This window comes from Symphalangus syndactylus, chromosome 15 (assembly GCF_028878055.3).
Source record: "Symphalangus syndactylus isolate Jambi chromosome 15, NHGRI_mSymSyn1-v2.1_pri, whole genome shotgun sequence".
Lineage (NCBI taxonomy): Eukaryota > Metazoa > Chordata > Mammalia > Primates > Hylobatidae > Symphalangus > Symphalangus syndactylus.
Window position 1 is genome coordinate 86285062 of NC_072437.2, and position 26731 is coordinate 86311792.

The window sequence follows — 26731 nt, forward strand, 5'->3', positions numbered from 1 at the left end:
TTATTTCTTACAACTGCATGTGAATCTACAATTATCTCAATAAAAAATTTCTATAAAAATGCTCTATTAAATCTATACATCTTTAATTTTTATCTAAAATTCTATTTTATACCATTTACCTGATTTCTTACACAGGGTTACAAGGTAAACTTATTTTGTGGGTTATTTCTGAAAGACGAAAGAAAATAGTAAGATGGATAAATGTGCTACTAACTAACAAGTAGTAAAACAACCCTTCTTGGTTCCAGTGTTTTTTCAGCCAAGTCAGTTATATTAAGAATCATCTTCTCTGCCGGGCTCACTACTATAATCACAAGACTTTGGGAGGCCAAGGCGAGAGACTGCTTGAGCTCAGGAGTTCAAGGTCAGCCTATGCAACATAGCAAGACCTGCAACAACAACAAAAACTAGCCAGGTGGGATGGGGCTCACTCGTAGTCCCAGATACTCGGGAGGCTGAGATAGGAGGATCGCTTGAGCCCAGGAGGTAGAGGCTGCAGTGAGCCATGATTGTGCCATAGCAGACAGAGTGAGACCCGAACTAAAAAAAAAATTATCTTCTATAATTAAAAGAGTGTGGTTGTAAAGAAGACACTTCCCTCGAATGTGTTCAGGCAGCATTTTCTTGGTAATGAAAAGGTTAGGATGTTTTCTTCTTAGAATTCATATTGTACATGGCATCATGTGACTGAAGGGACATTTCTCTTGAAGTCTATCTGTACTATCTTTCTACAGCTGCAAAATTGTTCTCTCCACTGCACTTGTAATAATGATGATTACTATTATTAATACTAATAGCCCTAACAACATTATGCAGTATAATGGCTCCAGTGATTATACTGAGAAGTTTGATGGAATTATTTTCCCGAGCTCATTCTAAAATTTCTTCTTGCTCAATATTATCTTGTTATTTCTGTTCATTTGTCCCTTACAATCTCCTACCTATTATTTCCCTGTAATTAGAAGCTCGTGGGGGTGAGGCTTTTTCATTTCGGTTTCCTCTTCACTGCCTGGAGCACTGTGGGCACTGTTTCACTTTTGATGTTGACATCTTCAGTGGAGACTGGTGGCTTCACAAGTTAGGACAGTCACTGCATCAACAAGGACTAATTTGATAATATTCTTCAAGCTCATTATAATATTGGCTCTTTCCCAAACACCTTGATTTTTTGAGAGATTAGTGCTAAGAAAACAGACTTATTCATTCCATTAAGACTTTGAAAATCCAACCCAAAATGCTCAGTCATTTTTTGTGACTCTATTTGCAGTAATATTTAATTTTCTAAATATTTAAGGTCATGATAAATTTGTCATTTACCAAGTAAACATTGATAAATATTGATATTACTATTTTCAGGTTTATTGTTATGTAGCATCTGAATCAGTGAATTTACACACTCTTAATCAGGGGAATAAAGTACATGAAAAAATTAAGCAGCAATTGCACCATTTACTGCTCTGATGTTTTTGAAAAAGGAAGTAAGTGACTGAGATACACAAAACAACCCATGCAACTTGAAGCAAATGTATCTAAACTACAGTAAAGCGACAGGAAAAATAAACTAGATGTTGCTCCCTGAAAGGACCATTTTCTCTACTGGACCTGTCAAAACAGTGAACCCAATGACAGTGTTTAGAAAATGTTCACTGAAATGGACTCACAGACCAAAAGTATACACAAACCTGCTGTTGAAAGCTATTCTTTGAGGATGACGATGATAAATCAAAAAACAAGTCTACTGCAAATAGAATTTATGTGGACCAGTGTCTTCTTCACAGAATATCACCTTCATAGAACATGTGATACACCCTGATGTGAGCTGTTTAGTCCCTTATCTGCAGGAAGCACCACTCACCTCAGAGAAGGAAACCTCAGACCGCTCGCATGAGAGTTAGCTCCCACAGAGGCAGTGAGAGCTGGTTCTGAACCACAGAAGTACTTACTCATGCAAAGTGTGGCTTCATATTTGAACCAGGGAGGTTCAGGTGTGGGTTTCTGTTCTGCCATGGAGTAAACCTCTCTGCCCAAAATTGCAGACTCGAACTTGGTACAATTTCCTCAGACCAACTAAATAATACGCCTAAGCTTGGACAAAGTCTAGGGGAACACCAAAAAAATTTTTAATGATTTCTTACCTGAAGGGAGAAGGAACCTAATTATAGTAGTGCCGTGCAGGATAAAGGTGGATGAGGTTAATATAATACAGCAGGTGTGGCTTGAAACTGGGCAATGGAGGCTGCAGAACAAGGGCTCCTGACCATTGCTGCTGTCTAGATTAACTTAGATATTAGGCAATGCCATTTCCCGTCTCTGTCTAGAATGATAGGCCTCTTCAACCACAATGGTCTCTTTGCCTTGAATTCTTCCTATCAGATTTCTTTTTCAATGGTATCTCTACTCAAGATTGCTGAAACCAAAAGCAACTGGCAGAAAACATTTTATTTCCAGCAATACTTGACTATCTCCTCTGCTGGTCAAAATTGTTTCAAATGCAATCAGTTCTTCATTAAAATCAGGCCGGGCGCAGTGGCTCACACCTGTAATCCCAGCACTTTGGGAGGCCGAGGCGGGTGGATCACCTGAGGTCAGGAGTTCAAGACCAGCCTGGCTAACATGGCAAAACCCTGTCTCTACTAAAATATAAAAATTAGCCAGGTGTGGTGGTGCATGCCTGTAGTCCCAGCTACTCGGGAGTCTGAGGCAAGAGAATCACTTGAATCCGGGAGGTGGAGATTGCAATGAGCCTAGACTGCACCACTGCATCCCAGCCTGGGCAACAGAGCAAGACTCTGTCTCAAAAAAAAAAAAAAATCAGAAAATATTGAACTTGATTTTCTTTCTTCTTCACTGAACTTAAATGTACCCAATATCTAAATGTTCCTAGAAATCTGTATTGAAGCCATAAATAATACACTTTTCTCTATGCCCAGATCTCTGTACTACAAACCTCTTTCTAAGAGATACATATAACGTCTAGCACTACTGGTGCTACTGGTGTAAAAATCCTCCTTTGTTTGCCATGGCCCCTTATTATCATCATGGTCCCTGACTGTTATCATGTCTAGCTATAAAAAGACTCAATTTAATTAACAAATAGATTTCTTTATTGTCCAAATGTCCAAAAATAATATAAATCAATGGTCTAATGGAAAAACATGGGAAAATTTCTCTCTCTTTTTTTTTGTTTTTGGTCAACAGCTGTCTGCTGACCTTAGATAAATCACCAGATCACCCTGACTCCCAGCTTCCTCATCTGTAATATAAAGGGACTGGTCTAGGTAATCCCCAAAGTCTCTCCCTGCTCTAAAAATTCCCAATTCTACAGAGGACCAAGAGAAAGTAATTTCTTCCCTAATTATTCTATAAAGTTTCCAATTATCAATCCCATTCTTCTGGTTGCTTTGTATTCAAGCCTGGATTGCTATAATTATTTAAGGGTAATTATCATATTTAAATATAAGTGTTTAAACTATAAGGGACAATGGCCGTAGGAATCTTAGCATTAATTAGGCCATGTGAGACTTCATTAAATTAAAAAATAAAAAAACCTTTCTGTTTCATCAACTATCAAGTCACTTGAGCTTTCTCTGGCCTTGATAAGCTTTTAATAAGCTATGTGACTCACCCGGAAGACACAGCAATAGATTCTGCTAATGTTTTAGACTGTTTGTTGGTAAAAACGCCCAAGGGAAGATAGGATATACAGTTGCCCATCAGCATCTTGGAGAGAGATTGAAAATGAAATTGCTACTTCAAAGACAGAAAAACACAAGTTTCTTATGTAGACATAATGATAAATAAATGCTATCTTATCTCTGGAGAAATTGGCAATAATGTCTCATGAAAAAAATATTTATGCTATCCCAGCTAAGAAAAAGTGATGATAATAAGGGGCCATGGCAAATAAAGAAGGATGTTTACACCGGTTTAAAAAGACCATCTTTCCCTGTTTCCTTTCCTCTTTTGACTGCTGACCTGCTGTATTATAACAGTGATAAGAGACACTTTGAGAGGTTTTACAAATACTGACTCTGCAACTTGGAGTTATCAGTAACTTTGTCCCGTGTCCTTTCTTTAGGCAAAAGAAAATAAAAACAAATGAGCACTGCAATTTATCTTAGAATTGAGTATTGTGAGGGGAAAAAGGGGCCTAAAAAAGTCACAGATATATTTGACTAGAGGAAGCAGGAATATAGTTTAAAACCAAGACTATGATAGCTCAAACTGTTATGACCACTCAATATTTTCTGCTTTTTAAAATGTAGTTGATACCTGCATTATGATAATGTAGGTAATTGCTAAGTATGAAATGGTAAGACGATTGTACAGATTTCAGGTGATTGTAACCCAAGATGTTTAGCCAATTTGAACAATATTATTTGTGTATATCAGTGTGTCTCATTCACAGATGAGTTTGTCTCTCAGGAGGCATTTGGCAATTCCTGGAGACATTTTTGGTTGTCACAACTTTGGAAGGTCTGCTGGCATTCAGTGAGTAGAGGTCAGGGGTGCTGCTAATCATCTTTCAATGCACAGGAAAGACCCAGACAACAGCTACCCAGTCCGACATGTCAATAGTGCTGAAGCTGAGAAACCCTGATGAGCATTATAAGGATAAAATTAATAAACATTTGGTGTGGACCGATGATTTCTGTGGTATGCCTTTTTAGGGGAGGAACAGCTCTGTTGCTAGAGAGTTGGAAGGTTGACCAGATAGATAAGGCCTCCCATACGCCAAGCCTGGTGTCAGGAAACTCTGACTGAGATGGGGCTGCTAGGTCATGATTTAAGGTACCCGATCCAATGTGCGTGGCCAGAGGCCACCAAACTGCACCTGAGTCAGGGAATTCTTGGATTATTTCACCAATCTTAGGTAGAGTATAAGAAACTCCTGTAGTCACTAATTCAACCAGAAGGAAGAATTCAGGCTTTTTCTCATATCTGCACACAGAAAACTGTGGCCCTCCTCAAGTTAGCCAAGGTACAGACCAGAAAACAAGTAGTAGTTGCAATGATGAAACAGTCTGCACACAAGCAACTCGATCAGGCAGAGCAGGGAGGGGCAAACATAGGTATGTGTGAGTGTGTTAGCATGAGTGTGAGTGTGCATGTGCGTGTGCCCCAGATGAGGCATGCTGGTGAGGTCAGTCTTCTGAGGACTACAGATTTAGCCCAGGGACAGCGTGAGGCATCAGCCTTTAATTTCTGTAGGCTTCAGGTAACATTCCATTCATTAGGCTATATTTCACAGGTATACTTGCAACTGGGAACATGAGAAATGTATTCTTGAAATTTCATGTGGCTCATCTGACTTTGCCACACCAAATCAAAATGTCCTTCATCTCAGAGGTACCGCAGGTGGATTCTCCAGATTTCGGAGGAGGTACTAGAGAGTGAGAATCTCATCAAAGATATTCCTGCCTTTTGTGTCCTAGGGTCTGTGGCACACAGGCCCTTAGTTATTATGAAGCCTTTAAGTCTTCTGTGGGGAGCGCGTTAGGGGATGATGGAGAGAAACTTTATGTGTTTAATTCAGTTGTACTCGTTATTAAAGCTTATTCAATATATTTACAGTACAATATAAAACTTAAGATGATGTCTGAATCAAACATCTATTAAACAATTTGCAATATGTTTGGAACTTTATTCTAATTTTCCCATTAAAGTAATTACCTAAATTCATTTATAAACTTCATACACCACCACTTACAGTTTTTAGTTTTGTAATATATGCATACATATATGAGTAAAGTGTGTATTCTTTGCTTTTAGGAAATCCAGTATAGGAAAATCTAAAGTTGGAAAACAGATAACCCTCAAGGTGATTATTTATATGATCAAATAATTGGTTACTTTCCAAAAGTCCCTTTTAATGAAAAAACCAAAACAAAACAAAACAGAATAAAAAACTAAATCAAATCCATAAATATAAACTAAGTACCTAATCTTATGAGCAAGAAAGAGGAGAATGAATATACAAAGAAGACAAAGATTAATTTGGGGTATTTAAGACTTTATAGGCCAGGCACGGTGGCTCAGCCTGTAATCCCAGCACTTTGGGAGGCCAAGGCGGGTGGATCACCTGAGGTTGGGAGATCGAGACCATCCTGGCTAACACGGCGAAACCCCGTCTCTACTAAGAATGCAAAAAATTAGCCAGGTGTGGTGGCACATGCCTGTAATCCCAACTACTCAGGAGGCCGAGGCAGGAGAATCACTTGAACCCGGCAGGCAGAGGTCGCGGTGAGCCGAGATCACGCCATTGCACTCCAGCCTTGGCAACAAGAGCGAAACTCTTAAAAAAAAAAGCAAAAAACTTTATATGGTTTAAGTGGCTTCAAAAGCATCATTTACATATCATTAACCACATGACTGGTGGGTAGAGTTGTTTCTGTCCATTAGATTCCTTCCTCAGGGAGCCATTTATCCCTGTTTGGGCCTGCATGATCTTAAGTCTTTTTTTTTACATAAACCTATAGGTCTTTGAATGTTTTTCTACTTTCTGGTACAGAACAGGCTTACCTTGTACTTTCCCTCTCCTAGCCCTGAACCTATTCGGTTTCTCCAAGATGCCCAGTGCAATGATATTTAGAAACCAAAATCTGGGTATCAGATGTGTTCATTGCTACTGAGATATTACTGCTTCTTGGCCCCTTTAGTAAAGATAGCCAGAATACATATTTATTTAAATTGTGACTGAATCATACTGAATCCCCTGTTCCCAATTCAAAACCACAGAGTTTTTCCTTTAATGGAAAGGCGTTCTACATTCTTTAACTCAAATCAGTGATCCCTAGTCAGGAGTGCTTCTTGACTCATATTCAAGTTTGTAATCATTTATTTCTTATTTTGCTCCTAAAGTGACTCAGTAAGGGAAAGCTGATGTGAAGGCTGATTAGCTTTCACCGTGATCCCTTTTCCTAAGGAGTTTCAACAGTTTCCATTCATTTTGCCTGACTCAGAAGGTACAATCTCTTATTTCTTTTAGTACCTTAAAAAACAAACAAACAAAAACACCACTTTCCAAAATCCTGTGTATTTCACATATGTCTAAGGTTTTGAGGACGACCCAACCTATACAGCTTTCTCCAAGGATTGTAGAGGAGAGGGAACAGAGCAGAGAGGGGGTGACTGCCTCGTGATCTTGTACAGTCCACTGCTTACTGTTTGAAGTCTTGAGACTAGGAGACTCATATTTCTGCTACCAGATAATTAAGATACAGCATCTTAATTATCCTTCTATCATTGTGCAGGTCAATGGTGTGCCGTGTAAAATTTTTCTGAACTTAGCATTTTCACTGCTTCCAAAGGGCTGCACTATTTCATAAAAAGAAAACTGTGTTTCATAACAAAGCATTGTATAATTAATATGACTGTAACAATGACAAAAATGTGAATTTCCTCCTTCTCTTTCCTTTCTTTGAAGTCAAATGGGGAACCAAAATGGAATGCAAACGGAAGCTTTTTTGTCTTCCTTCTACCAAGCTTTGTTTGAGGTTCCAAATTCAATACACAGCTAGCACTGAGGAGGGTGTAGCAAATTTTCCAGCAGCTGCAGCCAGGATTAACTGTACTGCCTTCTTCCTTTGCCAAATCCATTCGTAAAACAAAACTGAAACAGGTCCTGAAGCTTTGTCATCTTTGAAATTGAGGCCCAACACACGGTGCAGAAAGTGCTGGACTTCAGAAAATCTGGGTTTGGGGCCAGTTTTTCTGCTTTAGTGCCAAGTGGCCTTGGGCAAAGCATTGGTTCTCTTTGAGGCTGTTTCCTTCCCTGTAAAGCAAAAATAAAAGTCACGTTCTTGCTTACCTCATAAGGGCGTTTGAGGCTCAAATTAAATGTGATAATGTCAAAGAGCTTTGCAAACTCTAAAGAACTATAAATATAAGGTGTTATTAGAAGCTGTTGAAAGTAAATAATGGGGCAGCTTAATTCAAGTAATCTCAAATGCCTCAGGGTAAAAAGAGCTGTGTGAGAGTGTTAGATATTTGCACTGCCCTGTGGTAATAAGAGAAGAGAGGGCGGGCTGAGGTGGGGAAGGTAGCATGACTCCTCTTCCCCAGTAAAGGTGGGCTGGGGTTGGGGAGGGAGATATTGAAGTTGGGGAAGGCACGAGAGGTGACAACAGTTTGTAGAATGCAATTACGATGATGAGATGGGATTTAGCTAACAGGAGAGAAAAGGATGGTAGGAACGGCCAAATGTGCTTCAGAAATAGCAGAAGTAGGGCAAAAGATGTGGCTCAGAAATAGCAGTAAATACACAAATAAATAAATCAGAAATGAAGGCCAATAAAGGTCGGAGGAGGAGGCTACACATATAGGGAGAGCCTGGGGGGAAAGGAGTTTCCAGGCTTAGCGACAAAGGAGCCTGAAATGAGGATCCCAGGGTGTCAGCAGTTGATGTCCTGAGCCAGCGGTCTCCAGACACTCATTCGCATTTATGAGTGCCTACTGTGTGCCAGGCACTAGAAAGAAGACTCTGTTTTCAAACAAAATCTTACAAGAACCCCAATATGTAAAACAGAAAAACTTGATGCTGCTCTATTGAAGCAAGGCCTGGGGGACTCAGGGACATTCAGCTTTCCTCTGGATCCCATTGGTAGCTCACAAAACATCTCTGCAGGGAGTGAGGCCTCTACTGAGAGACAGATAGTACCACTCATCCATGTTAACTCCAGCGCCTAGCACATGATAAGCGTTCAATATTTCCTGCATAAATGAATGCATGCACACATGAATGAATGCACAAAATAGAGTGGGTGGTCTGTAGGAAAGAATTCAGATAAATGGGTGCAGTGGATTCCATAACTGCATAGTGAGGCTATAACTTAGCAACCATGAATAGTTAATACATAAAAGTTTCTCAATCTTCAGACATGGAATGGTGGGTGGGTCACCGTGACTGGCTTGCCAGAGGCTGAGGGAGACACATCTGTGGGTGTCCAGCCACAGCAGCCAAATTTAGAGAGCGTAAGACAAGACAGAACAAGAGAAAGCTTCTAGTGACAATGTCTTGGTCGCTTCACTGCAAAAACACAGCTAGTCCTGTGCTCTGCTCTCGCGTGGTGGGGCAGGCTGTCTTCAGAATCACAGAACACAAGAAAAACAGCTGACATTTATCGTGTGCTACTTGCCAGGCACAGAAGCAGTCCCTTTATGTGTGGTGGGTAGAATAATGGCCCCCTAGAGACCTCTATACCCCAATCCCTGTAGCCTGTAAATATTCTATGTTACGAGGCAATGGAGAAACTAAGGTTGCTAACCAGCTGACCGTGAGGTGGGAAGAGTGTCCTGGATTATCCAGGTGGGCCCCATGTCATCACAGCATCCTTGCAAGTGACAGTGGCAGGCAGGCAAGTCAGAGAAAGAGCTGAAAGGACAGGAGCACATGATGGAGTGATGTGATGTGATGTGATTTGAGGACTTGACTGGTCACTGCTGTTTTTGAGATGGAAGAGGGCCACAGGCCAAAGCAATGCAGGCAGCCTCTAGGAGCTAGAAAAGCAAGGAAATAGATTCTCCCCTAGAGCCTCCTGGCCCTGCTGATACCTTGATCTTAGCCCAGCAAAACCCAGTTCAGACTCCTGATCTCCAGAACTGGAAGATTAAAAAATTTGTGTTGTTTTTAGCTACTACATTTATGGTAATTTTTTTTTACAGCAGCCATAGGAAATGAATACAGATGTTCTCACTCCACCTTCATGTGACAGCCCTAACACTTGGGTACTTACTGTTGGTGTTTTGCAGATGAGTAGAATGAGGCATAGAGAGTTTGGATCACTTAGGTGTAACAGGCAGCCTGACTCCGCAGCCTGCTCTGTTTATCACACTGTCCCCTGGAGTGGCTTTACTTCCTCCTCCCCACAAATGAGAAAATGAGGCCCGAGAGATGTGTTCTGACCTGTCCCAGGTCACATGCAAGTTTGAGGAGACAAAGCTCAAACTATGCCCCAGGAGAATGGTGTAGACCAGTGCTTCACATACCTAAAGTCTCATCAGAATGCAGGTTCCATTTAGCAGGTCTGTCTGAGCTGGGCTCTAGGACCCTGTGTTTGTAAACAGCTCACAATTAAGGTCCGGCCTCTGGGTCTGGAGCGGGAAGGCTGTAGTAGCAGCTCCTGAGCTCTGCTTCAGGGGTCTGAGAATCTAGGGTCATTAGAAGAGGCTTGGGCTTCTAGCGGGATGAAGATGACAGGGCACTGGGAGGGAGAGAGAATGCTTGGAGACAGGGAGACACAGGCACCAACGGCCACGCGACAGTCCTGTGTGGAATGAAATGTAGAGTTTCACAGGGAAAGGCTAGGGCTAACCAGAAGGATATAACTCTTTGTGCTGCCCAAGAGAAAGATGTCACTTATAAGTGATGATTATTTTTGTCATTTAAAAAGTCATGAAAAACACTCACATGTAATTCCAGCACTTTGGGAGGCTAAGGCAGCAGGATCGCTTGAGCTCAGAAGTGCAAGACCAGCCTGGGCAACATAGTGATACCTCTTCTCTATTAAAAATTTAAAAAATTAGCTGGGCATATGGGTGCATGCCTATAATCCCACCTATTCTAGAGGCTGAGGTAGGAGGATCATTTGAGCCTGGAGAGATAGAGGCTGCAGTGAGCTATGATTGCGCTACTGCACTCCGGCCTGAGTGACAGAGTGAGACCATAATTCAGAAAAAAAAAAAAAAAGAAACAAAGAAAAGTTATCTGCAGCTTGAACTTGCAGGCATGGGTTGGGCATGGTGAATAGCACAGACAGGTGGAGGACATTCTCGCTGCCACAGAGCCTAAAATATCTATACGAGATTGTGGGAGAAAACCCAACAGCCTTCATTTCCTGCCATGTGTTTTATGTAATTATTTTATTTTATTTTTTATTTTTGAGAGAGAGAGAAAGAGATAGTGTGCTTATTCTTCGAAAAATGTCTCTAAAGTTTTGGCAGAATCAAAAGGCTAGTACCCCAGGCCCCTTCCTCTCCTGAGGCCCCACACCGCCCACTCCACAGACAGCAAACAGCCCCAGGAGGGTTGCTGCTCTGTAACTGCGGTCATGGAGCCCTGAGTCTTCATTTTAAAAGAATCTATGCACCACTCTGTTTGTGTGTGGGGTGCTGGAAGAGTCCCTAACCTACTTCATTGCAACTGAATAATTTCCAGTTGTCTGTAGCTACCACAGCTGCCTGCAGACTAGGAACATTCTGGTTTCATTTTGAAACAACTCCCAGGCACGCAAGCAAGAAGTATCAACTTTCCTTACAGATCTGTGAACTCAGAGAGGAAGCCAATGTTTGGCTGACTGGTTCCTAGGAGTACAGAGTGAAAACGTTGCTTGTATTTATTTAAAATGGCTAAAAAATGAGAACTTTAAAAAAAAAAATCATCGTACTTGGCACTATTCTTTTAAATCCAGCAGCAGTTTTTATGGGGAATAATATGTAGATGGATAAATAGGTAGACAAATACTCTTTTTCATTATTTCATTAGGTCAATATGGAAAATGCTCAATAGGCCTTTTGAACATTTTAAAGGACTCCAAAGATGTTGGAGAAAATGGAACATTCATTCTTACTTTTTTAGATAGATAATAATGTAGATGCATAGAGAAATATCCAGAAGAATATTCATCAAAAGGTTAACAGTATTTGTCTCTGGATGACAGAATTTAGAGGAGGGTTTTTTCTTTTTTATACTTCTCTTTCTCTCTCTCTCTCTCTCTTTTTTTTTTTTTTTTGTGAGACAGAGTCTTGCTCTGTCACCCAGGCTGGGAGTACAGTGGCGTGATCTCGGCTCACTGCAACGTCTGCCTCCTGGGTTCAAGCAATTCTCCCTGCTTCAGCTGCCCAAGTAGCTGGGATTACGGGTGCCCGCCACCACACACAGCTAATTTTTGTATTTTTAGTAGAGATGGGGTTTCACCATGTTGGCCAGGCTGGTCTTGAACTCCTGACTTCAGGTGATCTGCCCACCTTGGCCTCCCAAAGTACTGGGATTACAGGCATCAGCCACCACATCTGGCCTATATTTCTTTTTTTTTTTTTTTAAACATTTTTTTCCTGTACTCCTAGCACTTTCCTGTACTCCTAGCTGAGGCAGGAGGATTGCTTGAGCCCAAGAATTGGAGGCTAGCCTGGGCAACATGGCAGAGCCCTGTCTCTACAAAAAGAATACAAAAATTTGCCGGGCATGGTGGCATGTGCCTGTAGTCTCAGCCACTCAGGAGGCTGAGGTGAGAAGATCACTTGAGGCTGGGAGGTCAAGGCTGCAGTGAGCTGTGATCGTGGCACTTCACTCCAGCCTAGGTGATAGAGTGAGACCCTGGGTCAAAAAAGAAAAAAAGTGTGTGTGTATTATATTATATACACATATTTCAGTAGCTTTTGGGGTACAAGTGGTTTTTGGTTATATGGATGAATTATATAGGGGTGAATTCTGCGATATAGTGCACCCCATACTTGGCACAATTGACCTTCCATGCTCCTTAATGTAGAGTTTGCAAAATGGAGCTTTAAGGTACTTCTAAAATAAGTTTTCTACTAACCATCCCAGCTTAGGGGTTCACCTCTAAGGGTAGTGGTAATTCTTCAGAAAAATAATGAAATACGTTGATCAGTTGCCTGGCTCAGTCAGCAAACATTGAGGAGCCTATAAAGTCCAAGGAAGGTGTTTTGCTGGGTTCTGAAGGAAAGCCTCTCTTTGCTTCCAGTCAGGGCCCAGGTGCCCAGTGTGACAGTTCTGCATGCTGAGCACTTAGGTGAGGAGGACTCTGGCCATCAGGGGAACTTGAGGCTATGGGGTTTTCAGTTATCAATCTAGGCTAGCGAGAAAACAAGCTTGAGGGTTACATGACCCTTGTTATCTGTGTCGTCTCGTTCAGGCCCAACACTTCCTGCTATTCTTCTCCACTATGGTCTTGTGTCATCATCTGCAAAATATGCATAAAAATACTTCCTCCCAGGAGCTTTGTGAGGATTAAAGGAGACAATATGAATGGCACAAAGTAGGCCTCTAAAAATGTTTCTTCCTCCAAGAGCCCGAAGCAAACAGAGGATTTTCAAGAATAATTTCTGTTTGGCTATGGGATATGTTATGTTACCTTTCTGCCTTAAACTGATCCACCAGTTGGTATATGTTTTACTTGGTCTACCAGTAATATTAATTTTTATTTCTTTTGAACATACAACTGATGATGAGACAGACAGATCCAAAGTGCTCTTTGTGGTAGTCTGCTGTGGTTACAATTCACAGAATGTGTACATACATGCACATAAAGGAGAAATGGCTGTGTTTAGAAAAAATGGTCATACATAAATAAGTTTATTATTTTGGTGATGGGAAGCTAAGATTCAATGTCAGAAGAGACCTTTGGTGACTACTAGTAGCTGTCGAGGGTCAGAAAAGTTAGATGGCTTTTCCTTTCTTTCTTGCCCTCTCCCATCACACACACATACACACTCACACTACATCCTTTGCCAGCAGGCAGGGAAAGCACTCCCAGGGTGATACTGATATGAATGTTCCATCCTTGCCCCCAACTCACCCTGCTCAAGTCACATAGCTAAGGTCAGCTTTGGGGAGCCAGATGCCAGCCCTGTCCGTTCACTGTCTTCAAGCTCCTGGGATCCTCAGGGCAGAGGTGTATAATGGTTTCCATCATGGTGGAGGGACTAGCACATTTGCCTGTTTCCTGCCTGAGCACCAACTAGAGGAAATGAAACTTACATGGCAGGGCCCTCACTTGCGCCAGCCCTTCTAAGGCTCTAGAACTAGGTTCTTATGGTCGTATGATTTCTGTAAAATCTGTAAGAAATATTTGAACCACCATCAGTTAAGACCGTGTTCTCTTCCACCCATTTCTGATTCCCCCCATCATTCTTCCTCATTTGTCAGTGGCATTGTGTGTCCGTGCATTTCTAAGAAGTTGCGCAGGAGATTCATTTAGTTTGGGTTTAGTGGGATGTGTATATGTGTGTTGTAGCCTCTTCCAGGTAGAGTTGAGCTGTTGCTGGGAATACTCCTATTGCTCACTGTGCTGACTCCGTGGGAGCCGTGACAGGAAGGTGAAGGAGACAGAGGCCATGTCATAACATGACCATGTCCTTAAGTATAAGGAGAGTGGAGGATAAACAAGGTTTGAAATCTTTGGAGCTGGAAGATAGTCTATGGAGCATTCTTGCAATTGTCAGTAAGTAGAAAATTCAGTTGTCAAAGAAGACTAGTCAAAATACAAGTTCTTTCCTGTCAGGAATATACCGGAAAATGCAGCATAGATGACTTTAATATACCATATGTATTTTTCTTTCCTGTATTGATGAGAATCACATGCCACAACATCTATCTCTGAGTTTATAGGCATGTCTGAAGCAGTACTACAAAAGCAAGGTGTCTATAGCAGTTTATGAATGAAAAAAGGAAAAGGGTGGAGCCAAGATGGCCGAATAGGAACAGCTCCGGTCTCCAGCTCCCAGCCCCAGCGACACAGAAGACGGGTGATTTCTGCATTTCTGCTTGAGGTACCGGTTTCATCTCACTAGGGAGTGCCTAACAGTGGGTGCAGGACAGTCGGTGAAGCGCACTGTGCGCGAGCCGAAGCAGGGCGAGGCATTGCCTCACTCGGGAAGCGCAAGGGGTCAGGGAGTTCCCTTTCCTAGTCAAAGAAAGGGGAAACAGACGGCACCTGGAATATCGGGTCAGTCCCATCCTAATACTGCGCTTTTCCAACGGGCCTGGAAAACGGCACACTAGGAGATTGTGTCCCGCACCTGGCTCGGAGGGTCCTATGCCCACAGAGTCTTGCTGATTGCTAGCACAGCAGTCTGAGATCAAGCTGCAAGGCGGCAACGAGGCTGGGGGAGGGGCGCCCGCCATTGCCCAGGCTTGCTTAGGTAAACAAAGCAGCCAGGAAGCTCGAACTGGGTGGAGCCCACCACAGCTCAAGGAGGCCTGCCTGCCTCTGTAGGCTCCACCCCTGGGGGCAGGGCACAGACAACCAAAAACTCAGCGAGACCCTCCACAGCCTTAAATGTCCCTGTCTGACTGACAGCTTTGAAGAGAGTAGTGGTTCTCCCAGCACGCAGCTGGAGATCTGAGAACGGACAGACTGCCTCCTAAAGTGGGTCCCTCACCCCTGAGCAGCCTAACTGGGAGGCACCCCCCCAGTAGGGACAGACTGACACCTCATTCAACCGGGTACTCCTCTGAGACAAAACTTTCAGAGGAACTATCAGACAGCTGAATTTGTGGTCTCACGAAAATCTGCTGTTCTGCAGCCACCGCTGCTGACACCCAGCCAAACAGGGTCTGGAGTGGACCTCTAGTAAACTCCAACAGACCTGCAGCTGAGGGTCTTGTCTGGTAGAAGGAAAATTAACAAACAGAAAGGACATCCACACCAAAAACCCATCTGTACATCACCATCATCGAAGACAAAAAGTAGACAAAACCACAAAGATGGGGAAAAAACAGAGCAAAAAAACTGGAAACTCTAAAAAACAGAGCACCTCTCCTCCTCCAAAGGAATGCAGTTCCTCACCAGCAACGGAACAAAGCTGGATGGAGGATAACTTTGATGAGTTGAGAGAAGAAGGCTTCAGACGATCAAACTACTCTGAGCTACGAGAGGAAATTCAAAACAATAGCAAAGAAGTTAAAAACTTTGAAAAAAAATTAGAAGAATGGATAACTAGAATAACCAATGGAGAGAAGGGCTTAAAGGAGATGATGGAGCTGAAAGCCAAGTTTCGAGAACTACGCGAAGAATGCAGAAGCCTCAGTAGCAGATGCGATCAACTGGAAGAAAGGGTATCGCTGATAGAAGATGAAATGAATGAAATGAAGAGAGAAGGGAAGTTTAGAGAAAAAAGAATACAAAGAAATGAACAAAGCCTCCAAGAAATTTGGGACTATGTGAAAAGACCAAACCTACGTCTGATTGGTGTACCTGAAAATGATGGGGAGAATGGAACCAAGTTGGAAAACACTCTGCAAGATATTATCCAGGAGAACTTCCCCAATTTAGCAAGGCAGGCCAGCATTCAGATTCAGGAAATACAGAGAACGCCACAAAGATACTCCTCGAGAAGGGCAACTCCAAGACACATAATTGTCAGATTCACCAAAGTTGAAATGAAGGAAAAAATGTTAAGGGCAGCCAGAGAGAAAGGTCGGGTTACCCACAAAGGGAAGCCCATCAGACTAACAGCTGATCTCTCAGCAGAAACTCTACAAGCCAGAAGAGAGTGGGGGCCAATATTCAACATTCTTAAAGAAAAGAATTTTCAACCCAGAATTTCCTATCCCGCCAAACTAAGCTTCATAAGTGAAGGAGAAATAAAATACTTTACAGACAAGCAAACGCTGAGTGATTTTGTCACCACCAGGCCTGCCCTAAAAGAGCTCCTGAAGGAAGCACTAAACATGGAAAGGAACAACCGGTACCAGCCCCTGCAAAAACATGCCAAATTGTAAAGACCATCGAGGCTAGGAAGAAACTATAGCAACTAACGAGCAAAATAACCAACTAACATCATAATGACAGGATCAGATTCACACATAACAATACTCACGTTAAATGTAAATGGGCTAAATGCTCCAATCAAAAGACACAGACTGGCAAACTGGATAAGGAGTCAGGACCCATCAGTGTGCTGTATTCAGGAAACCCATCTCACGTGCAGAGACACACATAGACTCAAAATAAAGGGATGGAGGAAGATCTATCAAGCAACTGGAAAACAAAAAAAGGCAGGGGTTGCAATCCTAGTCTCTGATAAAATAGACTTTAAACCAACAAAGATCAAAAGAGACAAAGAAGGCCATTACATAATGGTAAAGGGATCAATTCAACAAGAAGAGCTAACTATCCTAAATATATATGCACCCAACACAGGAGCACCCAGATTCATAAAGCAAGTCCTCAGTGACCTACAAAGGGACTTAAACTCCCACACAATAATAATGGGAGATTTTAACACCCCACTGTCAGCATTAGACAGATCAACGAGACAGAAAGTTAACAAGGATATCCAGGAATTGAACTCAGCTCTACATAAAGTGGACCTAATAGACATCTACAGAACTCTCCACCCCAAATCAACAGAATATACATTTTTTTCAGCACCACACCACACCTATTCCAAAATTGACCACATAGTTGGAAGTAAAGCTCTTCTCAGCAAATGTAAAAGAACAGAGATTATAACAAACTGTCTCTCAGACCACAGTGCAATCAAACTAGAACTCAGGATTAAGAAACTCACTCAAAACCGCTCAACTACATGGAAACTGAACAACCTGCTCCTGAATGACTATTGGGTACATAATGAAATGAAGGCAGAAATAAAGATGTTCTTTGAAACCAATGAGAACAAAGACACAACATACCAGAATCTCTGGGACACGTTCAAAGCAGTGTGTAGAGGGAAATTTATAGCACTAAATGCCCACAAGAGAAAGCAGGAAAGATCCAAAATTGACACCCTAACATCACAATTAAAAGAACTAGAAAAGCAAGAGCAAACACATTCAAAAGCTAGCAGAAGGCTAGAAATAACTAAAATCAGAGCAGAACTGAAGGAAATAGAGACACAAAAAACCCTTCAAAAAATTAACGAATCCAGGAGCTGGTTTTTTGAAAAGATCAACAAAATTGATGGACCGCTAGCAAGACTAATAAAGAAGAAAAGAGAGAAGAATCAAATAGATGCAATAAAAAACGAAAAAGGGGATATCACCACCGATCCCACAGAAATACAATCTACCATCAGAGAATACTACAAACACCTCTATGCAAATAAACTAGAAAATCTAGAAGAAATGGATAAATTCCTCGACAAATACACCCTCCCAAGACTAAACCAGGAAGAAGTTGAATCTCTGAATAGACCAATAACAGGTTCTGAAATTGTGGCAATAATCAATAGCTTACCAACCAAAAAGAGTCCAGGACCTGATGGATTCACAGCTGAATTCTACCAGAGGTACAAGGAGGAACTGGTACCATTCCTTCTGAAACTATTCCAATCGATAGAAAAAGAGGGAATCCTCCCTAACACATTTTACGAAGCCAGCATCGTCCTGATACCAAAACCTGGCAGAGACATAACCAAAAAAGAGAATTTCAGACCAATATCCTTGATGAACATTGATGCAAAAATCCTCAGTAAAATACTGGCAAACCGAATCCAGCAGCACATCAGAAAGCTTATCCACCATGATCAAGTGGGCTTCATCCCTGGGATGCAAGGCTGGTTCAACATACGCAAATCAATAAATGTAATCCAGCATATAAACAGAACCAAAGACAAAAACCACATGATTATCTCAATAGATGCAGAAAAGGCCTTTGACAAAATTCAACAACCCTTCATGCTAAAAACTCTCAATAAATTAGGTATTGATGGGACGTATCTCAAAATAATAAGAGCTATCTACAACAAACCCACAGCCAATATCATACTGAATGGGCAAAAACTGGAAGCATTCCCTCTGAAAACTGGCACAAGACAGGGATGCCCTCTCTCACCGCTCCTATTCAACATAGTGCTGGAAGTTCTGGCCAGAGCAATCAGGCAGGAGAAGGAAATAAAGGGTATTCAATTAGGAAAAGAGGAAGTCAAATTGTCCCTGTTTGCAGATGACATGATTGTATATCTAGAAAACCCCATTGTCTCAGCCCAAAATCTCCTTAAGCTGATTAGCAACTTCAGCAAAGTCTCAGGATACAAAATTAATGTACAAAAATCACAAGCATTCTTGTACACCAATCACAGACAAACAGAGAGCCAAATCATGAGTGAACTCCCATTCACAATTGCTTCAAAGAGAATAAAATACCTAGGAATCCAACTTACAAGGGATGTGAAGGACCTCTTCAAGGAGAACTACAAACCACTGCTCAATGAAATAAAAGAGGATACAAACAAATGGAAGAACATTCCATGCTCATGGGTTGGAAGAACCAATATCGTGAAAATGGCCATACTGCCCAAGGTAATTTATAGATTCAATGCCATCCCCATCAAGCTACCAATGACTTTCTTCACAGAATTGGAAAAAACTACTTTAAAGTTCATATGGAACCAAAAAAGAGCCCGCATCGCCAAGTCAATCCTAAGCCAAAAGAACAAAGCTGGAGGCATCACACTACCTGACTTTAAACTATACTACAAGGCTACAGTAACCAAAACAGCATGGTACTGGTACCACAACAGAGTCATAGATCAATGGAACAGAACAGAGCCCTCAGAAATGATGCCGCATAGCTACAACTATCTGATCTTTGACAAACCTGACAAAAACAAGAAATGGGGAAAGGATTCCCTATTTAATAAATGGTGCTGGGAAAACTGGCTAGCCATATGTAGAAAGCTGAAACTGGATCCCTTCCTTACACCTTATACAAAAATTAATTCAAGATGGATTAAAGACTTATATGTTAGACCTAAAACCATTAAAATCCTACAAGAAAACCTAGGCAATACCATTCAGGACATAGGCGTGGGCAAGGACTTCATGTCTAAAACACCAAAAGCAATGGCAACAAAAGCCAAAATCGACAAATGGGATCTCATTAAACTAAAGAGCTTCTGCACAGCAAAAGAAACTATCATCAGAGTGAACAGGCAACCTACACAATGGGAGAAAATTTTTGCAACCTACTCATCTGACAAAGGGCTAATATCCAGAATCTACAATGAACTCAAACAAATTTACAAGAAAAAAACAAACAACCCCATCAAAAAGTGGGCAGAGGACATGAACAGACACTTCTCAAAAGAAGACATTTATGCAGCCAAAAAACACATGAAGAAATGCTCCTCATCACTGGCCATCAGAGAAATGCAAATCAAAACCACAGTGAGATACCATCTCATACCAGTTAGAATGGCCATCATTAAAAAATCAGGAAACAACAGGTGCTGGAGAGGATGTGGAGAAATAGGAACACTTTTACACTGTTGGTGGGACTGTAAACTAGTTCAATCATTGTGGAAGTCAGTGTGGTGATTCCTCAGGGATCTAGAACTAGAAATACCATTTGACCCAGCCATCCCATTACTGGGTATATACCCAAAGGACTATAAATCATGCTGCTATAAAGACACATGCACACGTATGTTTATCGTGGCACTATTCACAATAGCAAAGAGTTGGAACCAACCCAAATGTCCAACAACGATAGACTGGATTAAGAAAATGTGGCACATATACACCATGGAATACTATGCAGCCATAAAAAATGATGAGTTCGTGTCCTTTGTAGGGACATGGATGAAACTGGAAAGCATCATTCTCAGTAAACTATCGCAAGGACAAAAAACCAAACACCGCATGTTCTCACTCATAGGTGGGAATTGAACAATGAGAACTCATGGACACAGGAAGGGGAACATCACGCTCCGGGGACTGTTGTGGGGTGGGGGGAGGGGGGAGGGACAGCAGTAGGAGATACACCTAATGCTAAATGACGAGTTAATGGGTGCAGGAAATCAACATGGCACATGGATACATATGTAACAAACCTGCACATTGTGCACATGTACCCTAAAACCCTAAAGTATAATAAAAAAAAAAAAAAAGAAGAGAAATAACTTTTGAGAAAACAAATAAAAAAAAAAAAAAAAAAGAAGGAAAAGCTTGATAGACCTTATGGTCGTATGATTTCTGTAAAATCTGTAAGAAATATTTGAACCACCAACAATTAAAACCCTGTTCGCTTCCACCCATTTCTGATTCCCCCCATCATTCTTCCTCATTTATCAGTGGCATTGTGTGTCTGTGCATTTCTAGGAAGTTGCATGGGAGATTCATTTAGTTTGGGTTTAGTGGGATGTGTATATATGTGTTGTAACCTCTTCCAGGTAGAGTTAAGCTGTTGCTGGGAATACTCCTATTGCTCACTGTGCTGACAGAGGTTACAGTGAGCTGATATTGCGCCACTGCACTCCATAAATAAGTCATTTAATCCTCAAACAAGGAAGCAGTTTGTTTCTTTCTTTCTTTTTTTTTTTTTTTTTTTGAGATGGAGTCGTGCTCTGTCACCCAGGCTGGAGTGCAGTGGGTTGATCTTGGCTCACTGCAACCTCCGTCTCCCGGGTTCAAGCTATTCTCCTGCCTTAGCCTCCCGAGTAGCTGGGACTACAGGCAGGTGCCACCACGCCTGGCTAATTTTTTGTATTTTTAGTAGAGACGGGGTTTCACCATGTTAGCCAGGATGGTCTCAATCTCCTGACCTTGTGATCCACCCGCCTTGGCCTCCCAAAGTACTGGGATTACCGGTGTGAGCCACTGTGCCAGGTCGAGATTTTTTTTGGAAAGTTTTCTTAAAAGCGTCTCCTTACCTCTGCTTCTAATACAGCTCTTTTATATTCTGGATTTGAAGTATGGTTGAAAGGTCTAGGCTTGATTGCCAAGAGAAATGCACAGTCAAGTTAGGGTGTACAAAACCTAGGTCTCTCAGAAATTATGGCTGGCTCTCAGTTCCTGACAGTGAGGTCTCAACAAAGGGGAAAGTGAGTTAGTCCTTCTAAAAAGCATAGAGGAGGAGGTTGAAAGGGTTAGAAAGGTCAAGTTTCTTGGGAGCTATGTGTGGGAATTCCACCACTTTTATCTTCAGAACCCAAGGCAATGATAGCAATGATGAAGATGATGATGATGGTGATAATAATGATGATGATGGTGCCCTGTACTTACAAAAAGGCTTTCATCTGTAGACTCAAAATGCAACACAACCACTAATTAATTCCAAAGGCAAGGTAGGCAAATATCATTATCTTCAATTTACAGGCCAGGAATTTAACAAGGAAGAAATTAAGCCCTTTGCCCAAGGTAATTTCAGAGTTAATATCACAAATGAAGAGTTCCTGCCTCTTCTCTGTCCACATGTCACCTACAGGTAGCTACAGAAGGGCTTTCTTTTATTCCTTCAGAAGTTGTTTTGGAGCCAATATTTGTGGATGACATCGTGGGACTACAAAAGATGGCAACAAAAAGCAGCACATGATTAAAATCAAAATGGAAGGTAAAAGGAAAAAGAATTCTGGACAAAAGAGAGAGCTGTGGAGCTTGAAGGGGGATTCAGAATATGAATTCCTGGAGAACTATTATGAGAGGCCCTGAGCATCCTTGTACTCGAGCTCAGAATGTTCTTGCTGGTTTTTCCAAGAATGCAAGGGCTTGACTGCTTTTCACTTGGGCCCTTTCTCAGGTTATTTGCTCTGAATAACCTTGAGGGATGAGATAATATCTCCCCCCAACAAGGAGCAGGTTTCCTTACCACCCACTGTGAAACAGGTGGATTCCCCAAGCCTAGGTTTTTCTCCTGTAATACAACCTATTGCATGGCAGCATTTATCTGAGCCCCATGTTGCCCTCTGGGACTTGGAAGCAAAGAAAACAGCTCAAACATAATGCTTATGCTGCTTGGTGACTGTAAGTAATAAGGCCCCTTGTCTCTGACCCAGGAGTCTCATGTCATCTGACAACATCCATGATACAGTAACAGGCTAACTAATTAGCTTACGAGTAGGATGAAACCAAATCCCACAGCTGGCAGAAACAGCCTGAATAACGTTAGGTGCACCTGCTCTGTGACACTTGTACCCCTCCTGTTATGACACTGAGCACCCTTTATTGTAATTGCTTATTTAATTCCTTTATTCCCCACCAGGCTGGAAGCTATGGGAAGCAAGGGCTATTGCATTTCCTTTGCCTAGAAAAGTGCTTGGCATATAGTAGGTTTTTCTCAAATACTTATAGAAGGAGTGAATAAATGGATATAGTCTGTTTAGGAGTACAGAATAAACCAGTTCCCCAGGAGGAAAGGGTTTTAAAAGGTAGGCAGAGTAACTGCCTTCATGTGTCCTCAAACATTCCACCCTCTCCTCTGGGGAAGAGCGAGCTCCTTGCTGCACTGACCCCTCCCTTCATAGACTTCACTGAATGCAGGGAGGAGACATAGTAAAATGATGCCACCTCTACCACACAATGATCTGGGGGGCTGCAGCATCTCTGCCTCACCATGATGTGATGGAGTTTCCCTGCTCCAACCTGCTTGTTTGAGTGTACGGTCCTGGTGTGGATGTTCGCTCAATTTCCACATCTCATGGGCATTGGTGGAAAGGAAATCAAGGCCTTGCCAGCAGAGGTTACCTTTGGTTTCCTGAGGTCCACAGGTGTGGATGAGAAACATCTGGCCAGGAAACCAGCCTACTAGAATCCCCAGAGTGAAGACACTCAAGCAGAAGACAGGATGGCTCCTCAGCGTTACTCTGGCCAGTGATCAAATTCTCAGGGTTTGTGGAGCAATTAGTTGCTTCATACACATGCTGGGCCATGTTCTTCAGAATGAGGCAGGTCACATCTCCGAATTCTTAACCCTTTTGGAATCCAGGCGCTCACCACTACTGGTGGGAATAACACATCTTCCTCTGAAGGAAGGAACCAGTTTTTCTTAGGGGGAGAAGAGACCCGTGGGACTGATTTGACTTTTCTCCCAGAGAGCAGGTTCTCCATTTGCCTACTGGGAAAAAGAGGTGGACACAGGTCAAAGACATCACATCCTCTCCTCTCACCTTTCCTTCTCCCTTCCCTTCCTCCTTCTAAGACACAAACGGAAATAGTATATTAGCTATGACCATGAATATTGTATTTCCTAGTGATTTTTACTTACAAGACTGATCCAAGAGGATGTAATATCCTTTTATTTCTTTCAAAGCTCTTCATGGGAGTTAACCTAAAGGAAGAAGCTGAGGCACAAAATACAATTTTAAGGAGTTAACTTGAGTCACAGTGAGGACAGCAGCCCGGGAAACACTTCCAAGTTGTCTTATGTATTTGCACAGGCAGGGTCTTTGTTTTTTGGTTTGTTTTTTGAGACAGGGTCTCACGCCATCACCCAGGCTAGAGTGCAGTGGCATAATCATGGCTCACTGCAGCCTTGGCCTGCTGGCCTCAAGCAACCCTCCCATCTCAGCCTCCCAAGTAGCTGGGATTACAGGTACATGCCACCATGCCTGGCTAATTTTTAAATTTTTCATAGAGACAAGGTCTCCCTATATTGCCCAGGCTGGTCTCGAACTTCCGGGCTCAAGTGATCCTCTTGCTTCAGCCTCTCAAAATACTGGACTTACAGGCATGAGCCCTGACACCCGACCACAAGCAGGTTTCCAAAGGCAAAAGGGAACAAGGAATAGGCTGATACAAAGTTGTTTGGCAGGAATTCTCACTGGCTTACAGAAGTAATATTGATTTGTGATTGGCTATACCTTGTTGAGCTATAGGGTAAGAGCTATGGTATCTAGCATATGGCATTGTTAGGTTAATGTACGGCCACTTGGTGTCAGTCAGTCTTGAGCCCACATAGCAAGTGGCTTCAAGAGGTGATTACTTAGCTCAAGGCGGGGAGTGAGACATAATTGCTGTCACATTTCAATGCCTCTTTGCGCCTGATAATTTAAAATGGTTCACATTCTTCAGATAAAGTTTCTTTTCTTTCTCAATGAGATTTTGTTTTTTTTTTGTTTTTAACTCAACAAATGTGTATTGAGCCTGTCCAGGGCCAGTCTGGGCCAGTCCAGAGAGTGAGAATAGCAGAGCCGGTGGGTTAAGAACACAGGTTTCTAGTTCAACAGACCTTGACTCAGTCCCACCCTATCTTATTAGTGGTGGGACCTTTGCAGCTCCATGGGAGGCTACTGGGGGAAGCCGCTGTATTCCTCCCCTGCCTGTCTCCAGGTTTAGCAGCAGCCAGAAAGCCTGTTCTCTGGAAACGCTGCCTGCCACACTTGTTCCTGATACTGGGATCCCTTTACAGGAAGCATAACCCTTTATTTTAGTTCAAATTAAACAAATACTCAGATGCCCTGGTGGAAGCAGTTAACACCCACAAGTTAAAACTTGCCTGAAAACAATTTCTGCAGCCAGAAATAACTTGCAGACACTCAGCTGGGGGTAGGAGTTGAACACCACAGGGAGGAGACGCAAAGTTGGAAAAGAGGAATTGAGAGCCTCAGAGTCAAAATTCATTACTTCATGCTTTTTCTTTCAACCTGATCTCCCTTCCCTTTCTTATTTTTGAGAGAAAGTTTCAATTCCTGTTACAGCTGAATTCACCAGGAAGTATGGGTAATTTGTCTCCGTACTTAACCTGCGCTTTAAGTGTAAAATTTTGGCCATTTATTTAAGGCCTGGCAAGAATTTACGAACTCTAAGAAAATCATGTGACTTTCTTAGTGAAATGGCATCAGAAGATTTCCGGGGGCCAAAGAGCACCGTAACCAGGTGTAGCTGGAGTCAGGCCATTTTGTGTTAGCCGGTACCAAAGTCCTTCCAGGTGGTGGCTACTCTTTCTAAGGACTGTTTGAACTTGGAGCAATCTGATCAAGGCGGGTTTTAGGGTTTCAGGAATGCTGGTGAGCCATGTCTTGCATGTTTAACCCAAAGCTTCCCTGGAGTTGGAGACTGCACTGCTTTTCACCCATCATACACTTTTTGGGCACTCACTTGTTGGTGCTGGGCACTGTGTTAGACTCTGGAAAGAAAGATAATTGTTTAGAAAAGGAAAAAAATGCTGTTTCTGCCCTGGAAAAATGTGCCTGACACAGAGGTCTTTTGTATTTCTGTTCTGGTCAAATAGCAACTCTCTCCTCGAGGCCATAAATGCTGAAGCTTAGACCTAGTATTTGATAGCACAACAGGGTGACTATAGTCAATAATAATTTAATTGTACATTTAAAAATAACTAAAAGAGTATAGTTGGATGGTTTGTAACACAAAGGATAAATGCTTGAGGGGATGGATACCCTACTTTCCATGATGTGATTATTATGCATTGCATGCCTGTACCCAAATATCTCATGTACCCCACAAATATATAGACCTACTGTGTGCCCACAAAAATTAAAAATCAAGAATTAAAAAAAAAAATGCCACAAGACAGGAGAGGTAAATTAGCCTAAAAAGAGCTTGTTAAAAAAAAAAAAAAAAAAAGTCCTTTCTTTACAGTCGAGTAATATTTTAGCAATGCTGCCCTCTGCAGAGCAAAACTAGGATCACAACTCTAGGTGGTTAAACGAACTTCCCAACACTGGTTAATTTGAAGAGAACTGGAAGATTCAATGGTCTTCCAGACTTTTCTCACATCCCCCCCAAAATAATTGTGAATAATCATGTGCCTCCTTGCATGTTTTTAAGTTGACATCTAAATTTGCCTTATCATGTTAATAGTTGCAAAGGATGTTCTTTCCCACACATTTTCTGAGCTTTAAATAGTTGCAGATTGAGCGTATCCAGTTTAGTTTATGAAAAACAAAGTCCGTATCACCTGGTGGGCAAAGCCAGCCCTCATTGTCAAACCAATCAGCTAACTTTGAATTGCTTTCTGACAGAAAAATTAATCACGCTGCTGATAAAGACTTATCCGAGACTGGGTAATTTATAAAGAAAAGGAGGTTTAATGGACTCACAGTTCCATGTGGCTGGAGAGGCCTCATAATCATGGTGGAAGATGAAGGAAGAGCAATGGGACGTCTTACATGGCAGCGGGCAAGACAGAAAGAGAGCCAGGCGAAAGGGGAAACCCCGTATAAAAGCATCAAATATGGTGAGACATTCATTACCATGAGAACAGTATGTGGGAAACCGCCCCCATGACTCAATGATCTCCCACTGGCACCCTCCCACAACACGTGGGAATTATGGAAGCTACAATTCAAGATGAGATTTGGGTGGAGACAC

At 42.1% G+C, this 26731-nt stretch overlaps 1 long non-coding RNA gene across 1 annotated transcript; it reads right to left on the reverse strand.

Annotated features, from left to right (window-relative positions):
* Positions 1-22627: 22627 nt before the first annotated feature.
* Positions 22628-26521, reverse strand: LOC129464065 (uncharacterized). Its single transcript, XR_008651417.1, has 3 exons — positions 26461-26521; positions 23667-23742; positions 22628-23513 (listed from the first exon to the last, which is right to left on the reverse strand). It is a non-coding gene; the product is annotated as an uncharacterized lncRNA (long non-coding RNA).
* Positions 26522-26731: the final 210 nt, after the last annotated feature.